Below are 13,093 nucleotides of genomic sequence, written 5' to 3' on the forward strand. Positions count from 1 at the left end.
CGGAAAAATGCGTCTTCATAGGATACCCTAAAGAAACTATTGGGTATACCTTCTACCTCAGATCCGAAGGCAAGATCTTTGTTGCCAAGAATGGATCCTTTCTAGAGAAGGAGTTTCTCTCGAAAGAAGTAAGTGGGAGGAAAGTAGAACTTGATGAAGTATTACCTCTTGAACCGGAAAATGGCGCAACTCAAGAAAATGTTCCTGAGGTGCCTGCACCGACTAGAAAGGAAGTTAATGATAATGATCAAGATACTTCTGATCAAGCTCCTACTGAAATTTGAAGGTCCACAAGGACACGTTCCGCACCAGAGTGGTACGGCAACCCTGTCTTGGAAATCATGTTGTTAGACAACGGTGAACCTTCGAACTATGAAGAAGCGATGGCGGGCCCGAATTCCGACAAATGGCTAGAAGCCATGAAATCCGAGATAGGATCCATGTATGAAAACGAAGTATGGACTTTGACTGACTTGCCCGTTGAACGGCGAGCCATAGAAAACAAATGGATCTTTAAGAAGAAGACAGACGCGGATGGTAATGTGACCATCTATAAAGCTCGGCTTGTCGCTAAGGGTTATCGACAAGTTCAAGGGGTTGACTACGATGAGACTTTCTCACCGGTAGCGAAGCTAAAGTCCGTCCGAATCATGTTAGCAATTGCCGCATTCTACGATTGTGAGATATGGCAAATGGACGTCAAAACGGCATTCCTTAATGGTTTCCTTAAGGAAGAATTGTATATGATGCAGCCGGAAGGTTTTGTCGATCCTAAGAATGCTGACAAGGTGTGCAAGCTCCAACGCTCGATTTATGGGCTGGTGCAAGCATCTCGGAGTTGGAACATTCGCTTTGATGAGATGATCAAAGCGTTTGGGTTTACGCAGACTTATGGAGAAGCCTGCGTTTACAAGAAAGTGAGTGGGAGCTCTGTAGCATTTCTCATATTATATGTAGATGACATACTTTTGATGGGAAATGATATAGAACTCTTGGACAGCATCAAGGCCTACTTGAATAAGAGTTTTTCAATGAAGGACCTTGGTGAAGCTGCTTATATATTAGGCATCAAGATCTATAGAGATAGATCAAGACGCCTCATAGGTCTTTCACAAAGCACATACCTTGATAAGATATTGAAGAAGTTCAATATGGATCAATTTAAGAAGGGGTTCTTGCTTGTGTTACAAGGTATGAAATTGAGCTCAGCTCAATGTCCGACCACGACAGAAGATATAGAAGAGATGAGTGTCATCCCCTATGCCTCAGCCATAGGTTCTATTATGTATGCCATGCTGTGTACCAGACCTGATGTAAACCTTGCCGTAAGTTTGGTAGGAAGGTACCAAAGTAATCCCGGCAAGGAACACCGGACAGCGGTCAAGAATATCCTGAAGTACCTGAAAGGACTAAGGAAATGTTTCTCGTTTATGGAGGTGACGAAGAGCTCGTCGTAAAGGGTTACGTCGACGCTAGCTTCGACACAGATCTGGATGACTCTAAGTCACAGACCGGATACGTGTATATTTTGAATGGTGGGGCAGTAAGCTGGTGCAGTTGCAAGCAGAGCGTCGTGGCGGGATCTACATGTGAAGCGGAGTACATGGCAGCCTCGGAGGCAGCATATGAAGCAATATGGGTGAAGGAGTTCATCACCGACCTAGGAGTCATACCCAATGCGTTGGGGCCAATCAAACTCTTCTGTGACAACACTGGAGCTATTGCACTTGCCAAGGAGCCCAGGTTTCACAAGAAGACAAGGCACATCAAGCGTCGCTTCAACTCCATTCGTGAAAATGTTCAAGATGGAGACATAGATATTTGTAAAGTGCATACGGACCTGAATGTAGCAGATCCGTTGACTAAACCTCTCCCTAGGGCAAAACATGATCAACACCAGAATTCCATGGGTGTTCGATTCATCACAATGTAACTAGATTATTGACTCTAGTGCAAGTGGGAGACTGTTGGAAATATGCCCTAGAGGCAATAATAAAAGCATTATTATTATATTTCCTTGTTCATGATAATTGTCTTTATTCATGCTATAATTGTGTTATCCGGAAATCGTAATACATGTGTGAATAATAGACACCAACATGTCCCTAGTAAGCCTCTAGTTGACTAGCTCGTTGATCAACAGATAGTCATGGTTTCCTGACTATGGACATTGGATGTCATTGATAACGAGATCACATCATTAGGAGAATGATGTGATGGACAAGACCCAATCCTAAACATAGCTTAAAGATCGTATAGTTCGTTTGCTAGAGTTTTTCCAATGTCAAAGTATCTTTTCCTTAGACCATGAGATCGTGTAACTCCCGGATACCGTAGGAGTGCTTTGGGTATACCAAACGTCACAACGTAACTGGGTGACTATAAAGGTAGACTACGGGTATCTCCGAAAGTGTCTGTTGGGTTGACACGGATCAAGACTGGGATTTGTCACTCCGTATGACGGAGAGGTATCACTGGGCCCACTCGGTAATGCATCATCATAATGAGCTCAAAGTGACCAAGTGTCTGGTCACAGGATCATGCATTACGGTACGAGTAAAGTGACTTGCCGGTAACGAGATTGAACGAGGCATTGGGATACCGACGATCGAATCTCGGGCAAGTAACATATCGATTGACAAAGGGAATTGTATACGGGGTTGCTTGAATCCTCAACATCGTGGTTCATCCGATGAGATCATCGTGGAGTATGTGGGAGCCAACATGGGTATCCAGATCCCGCTGTTGGTTATTGACCGGAGAGTCGTCTCAGTCATGTCTACATATCTCCCGAACCCGTAGGGTCTACACACTTAAGGTTCAGTGACGCTAGGGTTGTAGGGATATGTATATGCAGTAACCCGAATGTTGTTCGGAGTCCCGGATGAGATCCTGGACGTCACGAGGAGTTCCGGAATGGTTGGAGGTAAAAAATTATATATATAGGAAGTGTTGTTTCGGCCATCAGGACAAGTTTCGAGGTCACCGGTATTGTACCGGGACCACCGGAAGGGTCCCGGGGGTCCACCGGGTGGGTCCACCTGCCCCGGGGGGGCACATGGGCTGTAAGGGGGTGCGCCTTGGCCTACATGGGCCAAGGGCACCAGCCCCAAGGGGCCCATGCGCCTAGGGTTTCCAAAGCGGAAGAGTCCCACAAGTGGAAGGCACCCCTAGGTGCCTTGGGGGGAGGGAAACCTCCCTTGGCCGCCGCCCCCTAGGAGATTGGATCTCCTAGGCCGGCGCCCCCCCTCTAGGCCCTCCTATATATAGTGGGGGAAGGAGAGCTTTTTCATCCATGCCTTTGGTTGCCTCCTTCTCCCTCTCCAACACCTCGTCCTCCTCCATAGCGCTTGGCGAAGCCCAGACGGAGTACTGCAGCTCCATCACCACCACGCCGTCGTGCTGCTGCTGGAGCCATCTTCCTCAACCTCTCCTTCCCTCTTGCTAGATCAAGAAGAAGGAGACGTTACGCTGACCGTACGTGTGTTGAACGCGGAGGTGCCGTCCGTTCGGTGCTAGGATCTCCGGTGATTTGGATCACGTCGTGTTCGACTACCTCATCCCCGTTCTTTGAACGCTTCCGCTCGCGATCTACAAAGGTATGTAGATGCATCCGATCACTCATTGCTAGATGAACTCATAGATGGATCTTGGTGAAACCGTAGGAAAATTTTTGTTTTCTGCAACGTTCCCCAACAGATCTAATGCCTATGTTCAATGATTTATACAATGGGCATTTTAGTTATTCCACCTAAACTTTGGAACAATAACATTGTTGCCAAAGAAGGAGGAGGCGGTGCGCATTGAGCAGTTTAGGCCGATTTGCCTGCTCAATGTGAGTTTCAAAATCTTCACCAAGGTTGGCACGAATAGGTTGACGAGGATTGCCCATTCAGTGGTGCAACCTTCTCAGACTGCTTTCATGCCGGGGAGATACATCCTAGACGGGGTCATTGTCTTACATGAAACTCTTCACGAGATCCATTCGAAGAAACTAGATGGGGTTATCTTCAAAATGGATTTCGAGAAAGCGTATGATAAGGTCAAATGACCCTTTCTCCAGCAGGCCTTACACATGAAGGGGTTCGATAAGGCCTGGAGAAAACAGGTCGACTTCTTCATCCAAAAAGTTAGTGTTGGGATTAAGGTGAATAATGGCATTGGTCATTATTTCCAGACGCATAAGGGCTTACGACAGGGAGACCCGATGTCTCCCGTTCTATTCAACATAGTTGTGGATGTGTTGGTAGTTCTTATCGGCCGGGCTAAAGAGAAGGGCCAAGTAGGAGGACTAGTTCTGCATCTCGTGGATGGGGGAGTGTCCATACTACAATACACGGATGATACCATTATATTTATGGAACATGATCTCGCAAAATCTAGAAACATGAAGCTATTGCTTTGCTTGTTTGAACAACTGCCGGGACTGAAAATTAACTTTAACAAGAGAGAATTATTCTGTTTTGGGAGGGCCAAAGAGGAACAAGATGCTTATAGACGGTTGTTTGGATGTGAAATGGGTTCCCTGCCACTCAGCTACCTAGGGATACCAATTCATCATCGCAAATTATCAAATAGGGAGTGGAGCATTGAGGGTCGATCTGAAAAAAGGCTAAGTTGCTGGAAGGGCAAGCTTATACCAGTTCCATACACCAACTTAGTTCTGACTAGTTTGTCGATGTTTTTTTATCTTTTTTTGAAGTACATGTAGGGGTACGAAAAAGACTAGACTTTTATCGATCCCGATTTTTCTAGCAATGAGATGAAGTTAAGAAGAAGTACAGATTGGCCAGATGGGATATAATTTGTAGACCCATCGACCAAGGAGGGTTAGGAGTCGAAAACTTAGAAGTTAAAAGTAGATGCCTACTTAGCAGATGGCTATATCGGTTGTCTATTGAGACTGAGGGTACGTGGGTACAAATTTTGCTAAACATTACTGCTCCCACTAGCATCAACACATTATTTGAGACGTGGCTAAATGGAGTGGAAACAAATAGTGTGAGACTAAGACCTTGGCAATATAAGATATAGACTACCTAGTGAAAAGAGACATGTTGTCTCTTCCTTCTTGCAAAGTCTGCCTCAGCATAGTTAGGGTGGTGTTCTGGTTCTAGCTCCTCCCCCCCCCCACCCTCACACTTCATTGTGAATATCACCATGTAACTGTTCTTTTGATCATTTATATATACATGCAGTAGGAGCCTTTCCTACTGTCTTAACATTCAAAAAAAACAAATAGTGTGAGACATATTCGGATAGGGATATGCGTACTATTTTGGGCTATATGGAACTGCAGGAATGCCATGATCTTTAACAGGAAAAAAATTATCAACTTTTTGCAGGTTATTTACAGAGCCACCGCGTGGACCCATACGTGGTCATTACTCACCGTTCGGACTTCAGGGAGTTTTTGATTACTGGGTCCAACCGTTGGGAGATGGTAGTACGGGTTATTTACAATCGATTTGGATGGCGAGCTAATAATAGGCTATGTATTTAGTCATCATAGCCTGTTTTTTCGCCGGCTGTGGCATCTTATACTTTTTTACTTTACTTTGGTTACTTTTGTGAGCCAATATTGGACCTCGGACTTTGTCTTCGTGCTTTCGTTTAATAAATGGTTGCATGCATCTTTCTGATGCAGAGGCTGGGGGCGATCCTCCTTTTCAAAAAAAAACGACTATATGTATCATATGGATAAATAACAATATATTCATATAGTTTTTGTATGTCATATTTTGCTCTTCAATTTTTAGGTTTCCCAGTCCATAACACCCCACTACCTGGGGCTCAGGATTTTTAGGGTTCGGTTTTATTTTACTTTTTTTATAATGGAAATTTTGGGTTGAGCTCCGTGTGGCATGCCCTTTTATCTAGCCATCAGTTTCTACGTTGATTAGTGCATATAGTTTTTTCCTCCCAAACAACACAACATATAATTGAAACTTTGGAGGTCAGCAACATATTAATACTTTGATGCCTAGATTTATTTTTATTTTTTGGCGACAATATATAAAATTATAGAGTTTTAAAAAGTACAACTCTAGCACTTTAAGTATTTATACACCGAACAAATCAAGTTTGTTTACACATTGGAGTGCTACTATAATACTGACATGCAAAATTTTGAATTAATATGTTGTAGCATATGGGAGGAAACAAAAGGATAATTTTTTATAAAGTGAAGATAGTGAGCGAACACGAATTTCAGTGTAAAAGTTGACAACACGGTAGAGGATGCACCTACATGCCAGAGTAGAAAATCCTATTATTTTGGAAAACCTGGAATATGAGACAACTTTTAAAAGTCGGTTTAGACTTTATTTTAAATAGTTATAGAAAGATTCTTTGTACCTCTGAAAACACAAAACTGTACATGAGAATGTTAAGGTTTGGAAGGTGGTTTTGTTTTCCGATTTTCTTAAAAAATTGGAGAAGGTATTGAGTGCGGAGAATGATATAGAGTACCATTGGGAAAAAAATTGTCAATTAATGATCATAAGTTAAGAACGTGGAATAAATCATCGATTAATAAACATCTATAGTCCATACAAAAAAACAATTTAGTTATTTTGTGGCTTTTGCCCATGACATTAGTGATCATTTTTTATGTGGAGTGGATCATACTTTTTTTATATGTACTTATGTGTGGGTCTGATAACACTCCCAACTAACATAATGTTGACACTCTATTCACGAAAAAGCTTTGTGACGTGCTCAACAGCTTGAAGGTTTTATCCCTGTATAGGGAAGGTTGGTTGTTTTCCTCCTGAACAAGGACGGCAATCATTGACAAAAGCAAGAAGGTGGATGACTGTTTTTGAACCGGCATCCTGAATGAGAAGTCACCCAGGCACAAAAGCATGGAGCGGCACCACAACAAAATTGCCCCCGGCTGCTTGTTGCATGATGTCCAGTCTCGCAGCTCGTCCTCACAGTTTTGGGTCGTTATCGTGGTTTCGGTGTTGCCCAACGCCTTTTGTTGATGTGTTCTCGACGGAGGTTTTGTTGCGTTGTACAAGTGTTTGGGTAGCAGGTGTTGTTTGTTAAAAGCGCTTGGCGGGCTGCTTGGTCAATTTGTATCTTTCTTTTTTGCAAAATAACCGGACGACTATTTTCTTCTTAATTAATCGACGAGGCAAATTTTTTGCCCCCGTTTTGAAATACAGTAAAAGAAACATTCCCAACATCCATGGCTGTTCTGTTCACAAAAAAACATCCAAGACTGTTTACAGATTGTTTAATAGTCTACTAGGGCTCAACGCAAGCCGTAGCAAGCACAAGAGGTGGCACTGTCAAAACATCCACCTAAACAAATGCTCCTATAAAGCCGCGGAATCTAATCATATGCCAAATTGCCACTGACTAGCAAGTCAGATTCCCCTCATCCATTTGTTTAACCGAGACCGAGACAGCAAGTTTCACATGAGGTGGATCACAGCGAAACATGCTCCCTGTCCCTGCATGCTACAGCCATCCCGCAAAGAAACGAGGCGGATTGGGCGGGCGGGCGGGCAGGGGGAGGGGATAGGGAGGAATCCGGCGACCAGCCCCATTGGCCGCGAAGCAAAGGGGACGGGGAAGCGTAGGGCCGCCGCGCTGCGTGGCCGCTCCTCCCTCCGCTCCACTAATCTCAGCGCCCATAGGAGGCCATGGGGGCTAGCTAGCTCGATCCCCACTCACCGAGACCGAGCCCCGCCGTGTCCGTAACCCATTTGAAAATGGTGGGGATGGGGGCTAAAGCCCGCGAGCTTTTTCGCTATCGCACGGTGGCTCGCACGCGCCCGCCAATGGCGATGGCCGAGTACATCCGCCCGCTCGGCAGTCCGTCCGTCCGTCCGTCCGTTGCATTATTGCTTTCGAATTATGAGAGAATCCACCAACCCTAACCCGTCCGTCCTGCGTGCCGCTCCCAATTGGACGGAGTGGTAATTCGTTCCTCTCCTCCCTCGGCCCCTGGCCTCTGCGGCGTAGGTGGGCGACGTAGCCTATTTTTTCTTTTGTGGTCGCGTGAACATTCGCGCGCGGACGAGTCGCCGTCGATGCTCGCCGGTGGTGGGCAAATATTTTACCCGGCCGGCCCGGTGCGGGCCTTTCCACGTCGGGCGCGCACGAACCGGCGTACGGCACCGCCCCGCCTTTTGCCCCCGTTCCGTGCCATGCCCCGCCCCGATTCCCTCCCTCGGCCGCCGGCCGGGGCGGGCGATGCGCGCCGCGGGGATCGCCGCTCTGTCTCTTGCGCATTCGTCGTCCGCTCTCGCCCGCCGCTCCGCCGCATCCGATGCCAAAGCGTACGTGTTCATCTGTCCGCGCCGGTGCCGGTGCCGGTGCCGGTGCGGTGCTGCTAGCATGTTCATCTGTCCCGCCAGCACAGGTGGCTAGCGCCTAGCTTTGCCTTTTTCTCTCCTGAGCGGCGCGTGCGCGCGGGACCCGGGCGGACGTCGTGCTGCCGCGTACGTGCTCGCACACCTGTGCTGGCGCCCCTGGTGTATAGGCGGCCGGCACGCGGCCAGGAGGAGCGCACATATGCTATGCTTGTGGCGCAGCGAAAGGCCGGGCGCCCATGTCCGCGTCGCCACCACGCGCGCGCACCGTTGTCGGCACGGGGATGGGCCACGACCGCGCGCATGTCGACACTCACATGGGCGACGCGCCGGCCGAGTGCGTGCACGTCGACGCGAGCCAAAGAAGGTTCTGGCGGCCGGCCGGCGGCACGGCCGAGGGCGGTACGGTGGTGCGTGCACCATTCTCGCCGCGCCGGAGGCCATGCACATGCTCTTAAGGTTTCTGCGAGACGGTGCAAGTACGTAGAGGCGAACCGTGGGACGCGACGTGCGCGGCCTTTCGGAGTTACCAAATGAAGCTGGCTGATCTATCGACGTCGATCGGCCAAGCTTGTGACTGATGCCAAGTGAGTGCCCTGCCGCTGCCGGTGACCAGGATTCGACCGACAATTCGCATTCCTTCCGTCGATGGGGCGCGGGGAATCCTCACTTCGTGTGACAAGACGGCCACCACCAGGGCACCAGCCACCAGGGGGGAGAATGATGGACACATCGGGCGGAGAGAACCCACAGAGGGTGAAAGAGAGTGGGGGATAGCAGATAGCACCGATGCTTGGCTCAAATGGGCGAACGACTTTGACCAGAATGCCAAGTTTCACGGCATCACAGAGCGCGAGCAAGCCCTTTTTTTTGCCGGGGAAAATTTGGGAGCTTTATTAAACGAAGTCTGTTCGCCGAGCGGTCAGCCAAAAGGCTGCTGATCAAGAAGCTAGAAATGTTGTCAAGCCAACTCTCGGTTCCATCAATCGTGCAAGCATGCTTAGCACAGATATGAGGGACCGTTAACTGACCTGGATACATGCTGAATTACAAATGAAGTAAAAGTGCTAGCTAGCTCTCCAATTCCTACTAAGATGGGTGCCACAATAGAGCGAGAATCGTGCCGAGCGGCCCAGAGGTTGACTTCCTCCAAGCAATCTGTCTCGAGTACGACTTTCAAAAAACCCCGTAGCTTGGCGAAGATGACGCCGTCACAAACTGCCATTGTCTCCGCGATGAGGGGGTCAGTCACACCCGGGTATGGTTTGCTCCAAGCACCTTGAAAGGAACTTGCTGATCGAGCAACTCCGCCCCTGCCACCCTTGCCGTCCTCCCTACGGATCGCAGCATCGGTATTGATTTTTACAAATTCCATGTCCGGGGGGCGCCATCCATGTCCAAGCAACAAGATTGCATGACGCCGAGGGATCTCCAGAAGTGATAGTGTTTCCCTGGTTCTGCGAACTGAAAAGGCAGGATCCAGAGTGTCTTCCCCATGCATCAGGTGCGAGCGCGAGCAAGCCTTTGGGGTTCAGGTGCGATCAAGTGGTAGCTCCGTGTACGGACCGTAACATCTTAACAACTACTATACTGTAGTTCATGTGTTAGAGTCGAACATTGTGTACAAGGTAGCTGGGTTACAGTTGGACTCTGAGTAGTATTGTGTTTACATAGGAGATGGAGTCGCGTCCTAGTATGACACTTGTATCCTAGGCCTCTCATATATAGCGAGGGTAGACGCACAATGTAACCTATGCGAACATAATAGCACAGGAACGCGGGAGAAGCCGGCGGCATGTGCCACCGTTCAGGGCGACCGGGTGCGGTATTGTAGCGGTGTCATGAGAAGAAGCACCCATAGTCAGGCCCCGGAGATGTAGTCATATCGGTGAAGCCCGTTAACAAATCTCGGTATCATGTTTGTGTGATTCTTGGTCCTTGGATTATCGACTACGCGCATCGGATTTATTCTGACATCACGGAGGACGAGCTCCATGGAGACCGGATTTAAAAAGTTCTACTAGGTTTGTTATATGTCAAGCTTCCTCAAGTCTGACTAAGTTATTGAAAAAATTACTAATATCCACGAAAATATCAAATGGAGGACGAGACCCCATGGAGACCAGATTATAAAACACATTTTTATGTTTCAAATTTTGTTGGTTTTTTTACCACATGGTCTACGTGTGTGTAAATTTTCAAGTCAAAATACATTAAAATGAGAGTTACACAAACAAACAAATTTATTGCTTTTTAGCACATGCACCATTTATCCTCAAAGTCCATGTGTTTTTTTCTTTTTGCACAATCCCCATTCAAGCTATTACAAACAAATTTATTGCTTTTTAGCACATGGACTTTGAGGATAAAAATAGCTTGAATGGGGATTGTGATGTATATATAGGAGGAAGGAGTACGTCGGTGAAGCACCGAGGGGCCCACGAGGTAGGGGGCGCGTCCCCACCCTCGTGACCTCCTCTTTGATCCCTTGCAGTAGGGTCCAAGTCTCCTGGATCACGTTCGGTGAGAAAATCACGTTTCCGAAGATTTTATTTTGTTTGGACTCCGTTTGATATTCTGTTTATCCGAAACACTGAAATAGGCAAAAAAATAGCAATTCTGGGCTGGGCCTCCGGTTAATAGGTTAGTCTCAAAAATAATATAAAAATGGAAAATAAAGCCCAATATAGTCCAAAACAGTAGATAATATAGCATGGAGCAATCAAAAATTATAGATACGTTGGAGACGTATCAGGCATCCCCAAGCTTAATTCCTGCTCGTCCTCGAGTAGGTAAATGATAAAAAAGAATTTTTGATGCGGAGTGCTACTTGGCATAATTTCAATGCAAATCTTCTTAATTATGGTATGAATATTCAGATTAGAAAAATTCAAGACAAAAGTTTATATTGACATAAAAAATAATAATACTTCAAGCATACTAACAAAGCAATTATGTCTTCTCAAAATAACATGGCCAAAGAAAGTTATCCCTACAAAATCATATAGTCTGGCTATGCTTCATCTTCCTCACACAAAGTATTTAAATCATGCACAACCCCGATGACAAGCCAAGCAATTGTTTCATACTCTAACTTTTTAAAAACTTTTTCAATCTTCACGCAATACATGAGCGTGAGCCATGGATATAGCACTATAGGTGGAATAGAATGGTGGTTGTGGAGAAGACAAAAAAGAGAAGATAGTCTCACATCAACTAGGCGTATCAACGGGCTATGGAGATGCCCATCAATAGATTTCAATGTGAGTGAGTAGGGATTGTCATGCAACGGATGCATTAGAGCTATAAATGTATGAAAGCTCAACAAAAGAAACTAGTGGGTGTGCATCCAACTTGCTTGCTCACGAAGACCTAGGGCAATTTGAGGAAGCCCATCATTGGAATATACAAGCCAAGTTCTATAACGTAAAATTCTCACTAGTATATGAAAGTGACAACATATGAGACTCTCTATATGAAGAACATGGTGCTACTTTGAAGCATAATATATAAGACTCGCTATATCATGGTGCTACTTTGAAGCACAAGTGTGGAAAAAAAGGATAGTAGCATTGCCCCTTATTTTTTTGGGCCTTCTTTTTTTCTTTGGCCTTTTTTTTGGACAATGCTCTATTGAATGATGATCATCACACTTCTATTTATTTACAACTCAATGATTACAACTCGATACTAAAACAAAGTATGACTCTATATGAATGCCTCCGGTGGTGTACCGGGATATGCAATGAATTAAGAGTGACAAGTATGAAAGAATTATGAACGGTGGCTTTGCCACAAATACTATGTCAACTACATGATCATACTAAGCAATATGACAATGATGGATGTGTCATGATGAACTAGATGGTGGAAAGTTGCATGGCAATATATCTCGGAATGGCTATGAAAATGCCATAATAGGTAGGTATGGTGGCTGTTTTGAGGAAGGTATATGGTAGGTGTATGATACCGGCGAAAGTTGCGCGGTATTAGAGAGGCTAGCACGGGTGGAAGGGTGGGAGTGCATATAATCCATGGACTCAACATTAGTCATAAAGAACTCATATACTTATTGCAATTTAGAAGTTATCAAAGCAAAGTCTTACGCGCATGCTCCTAGGGGGATAGATTGGTAGGAAAAGACCATCGCTCGTCCCCGACCGCCACTCATAAGAAAGACAATCAATAAATAAATCATGCTCCGACTTCATCACATAACGGTTCATCATATGTGCATGCTACGGGAATCACAAACTTCAACACAAGTATTCTTTAAATTCATAACTACTCAACTAGCATGACTTTAATATTATCACATCCATATCTCAAAACAATTATCATGCTTCAATCTTTTCTTAGTATTCAACACACTCAAAAGAAAGTTTCACAAATCTTGAATACCAAGCATATTATTATTAGGCAAATTACCATGCTATTAAGAGACTCTCAAAATAATTTAAGTGAAGCATGAGAGATCAATAGTTTCTTTAAAACGAATCCACCACCGTGCTCTAAAAGATCTAAGTGAAGCACATAGAGCAAAATTATAATGCTCAAAAGATATAAGTGAAGCACATAGAGCAAAATTATCTAGCTCAAAGGATATAAGTGAAGCACATAGAGTATTCTATCAAATTTTAATTCATATATGGCTCTCTCAAAAGGTGTGTACAGTAAGGATGATTGTGGCATACTAACAAACAAAGACACAAATAATACAAGACGCTCCAAGCAAAACACATATCATGTTGGTGAATAAAAATATA

Source organism: Triticum dicoccoides, chromosome 3A, assembly GCF_002162155.2.
Source record: "Triticum dicoccoides isolate Atlit2015 ecotype Zavitan chromosome 3A, WEW_v2.0, whole genome shotgun sequence".
Taxonomy (NCBI): Eukaryota; Viridiplantae; Streptophyta; class Magnoliopsida; order Poales; family Poaceae; genus Triticum; species Triticum dicoccoides.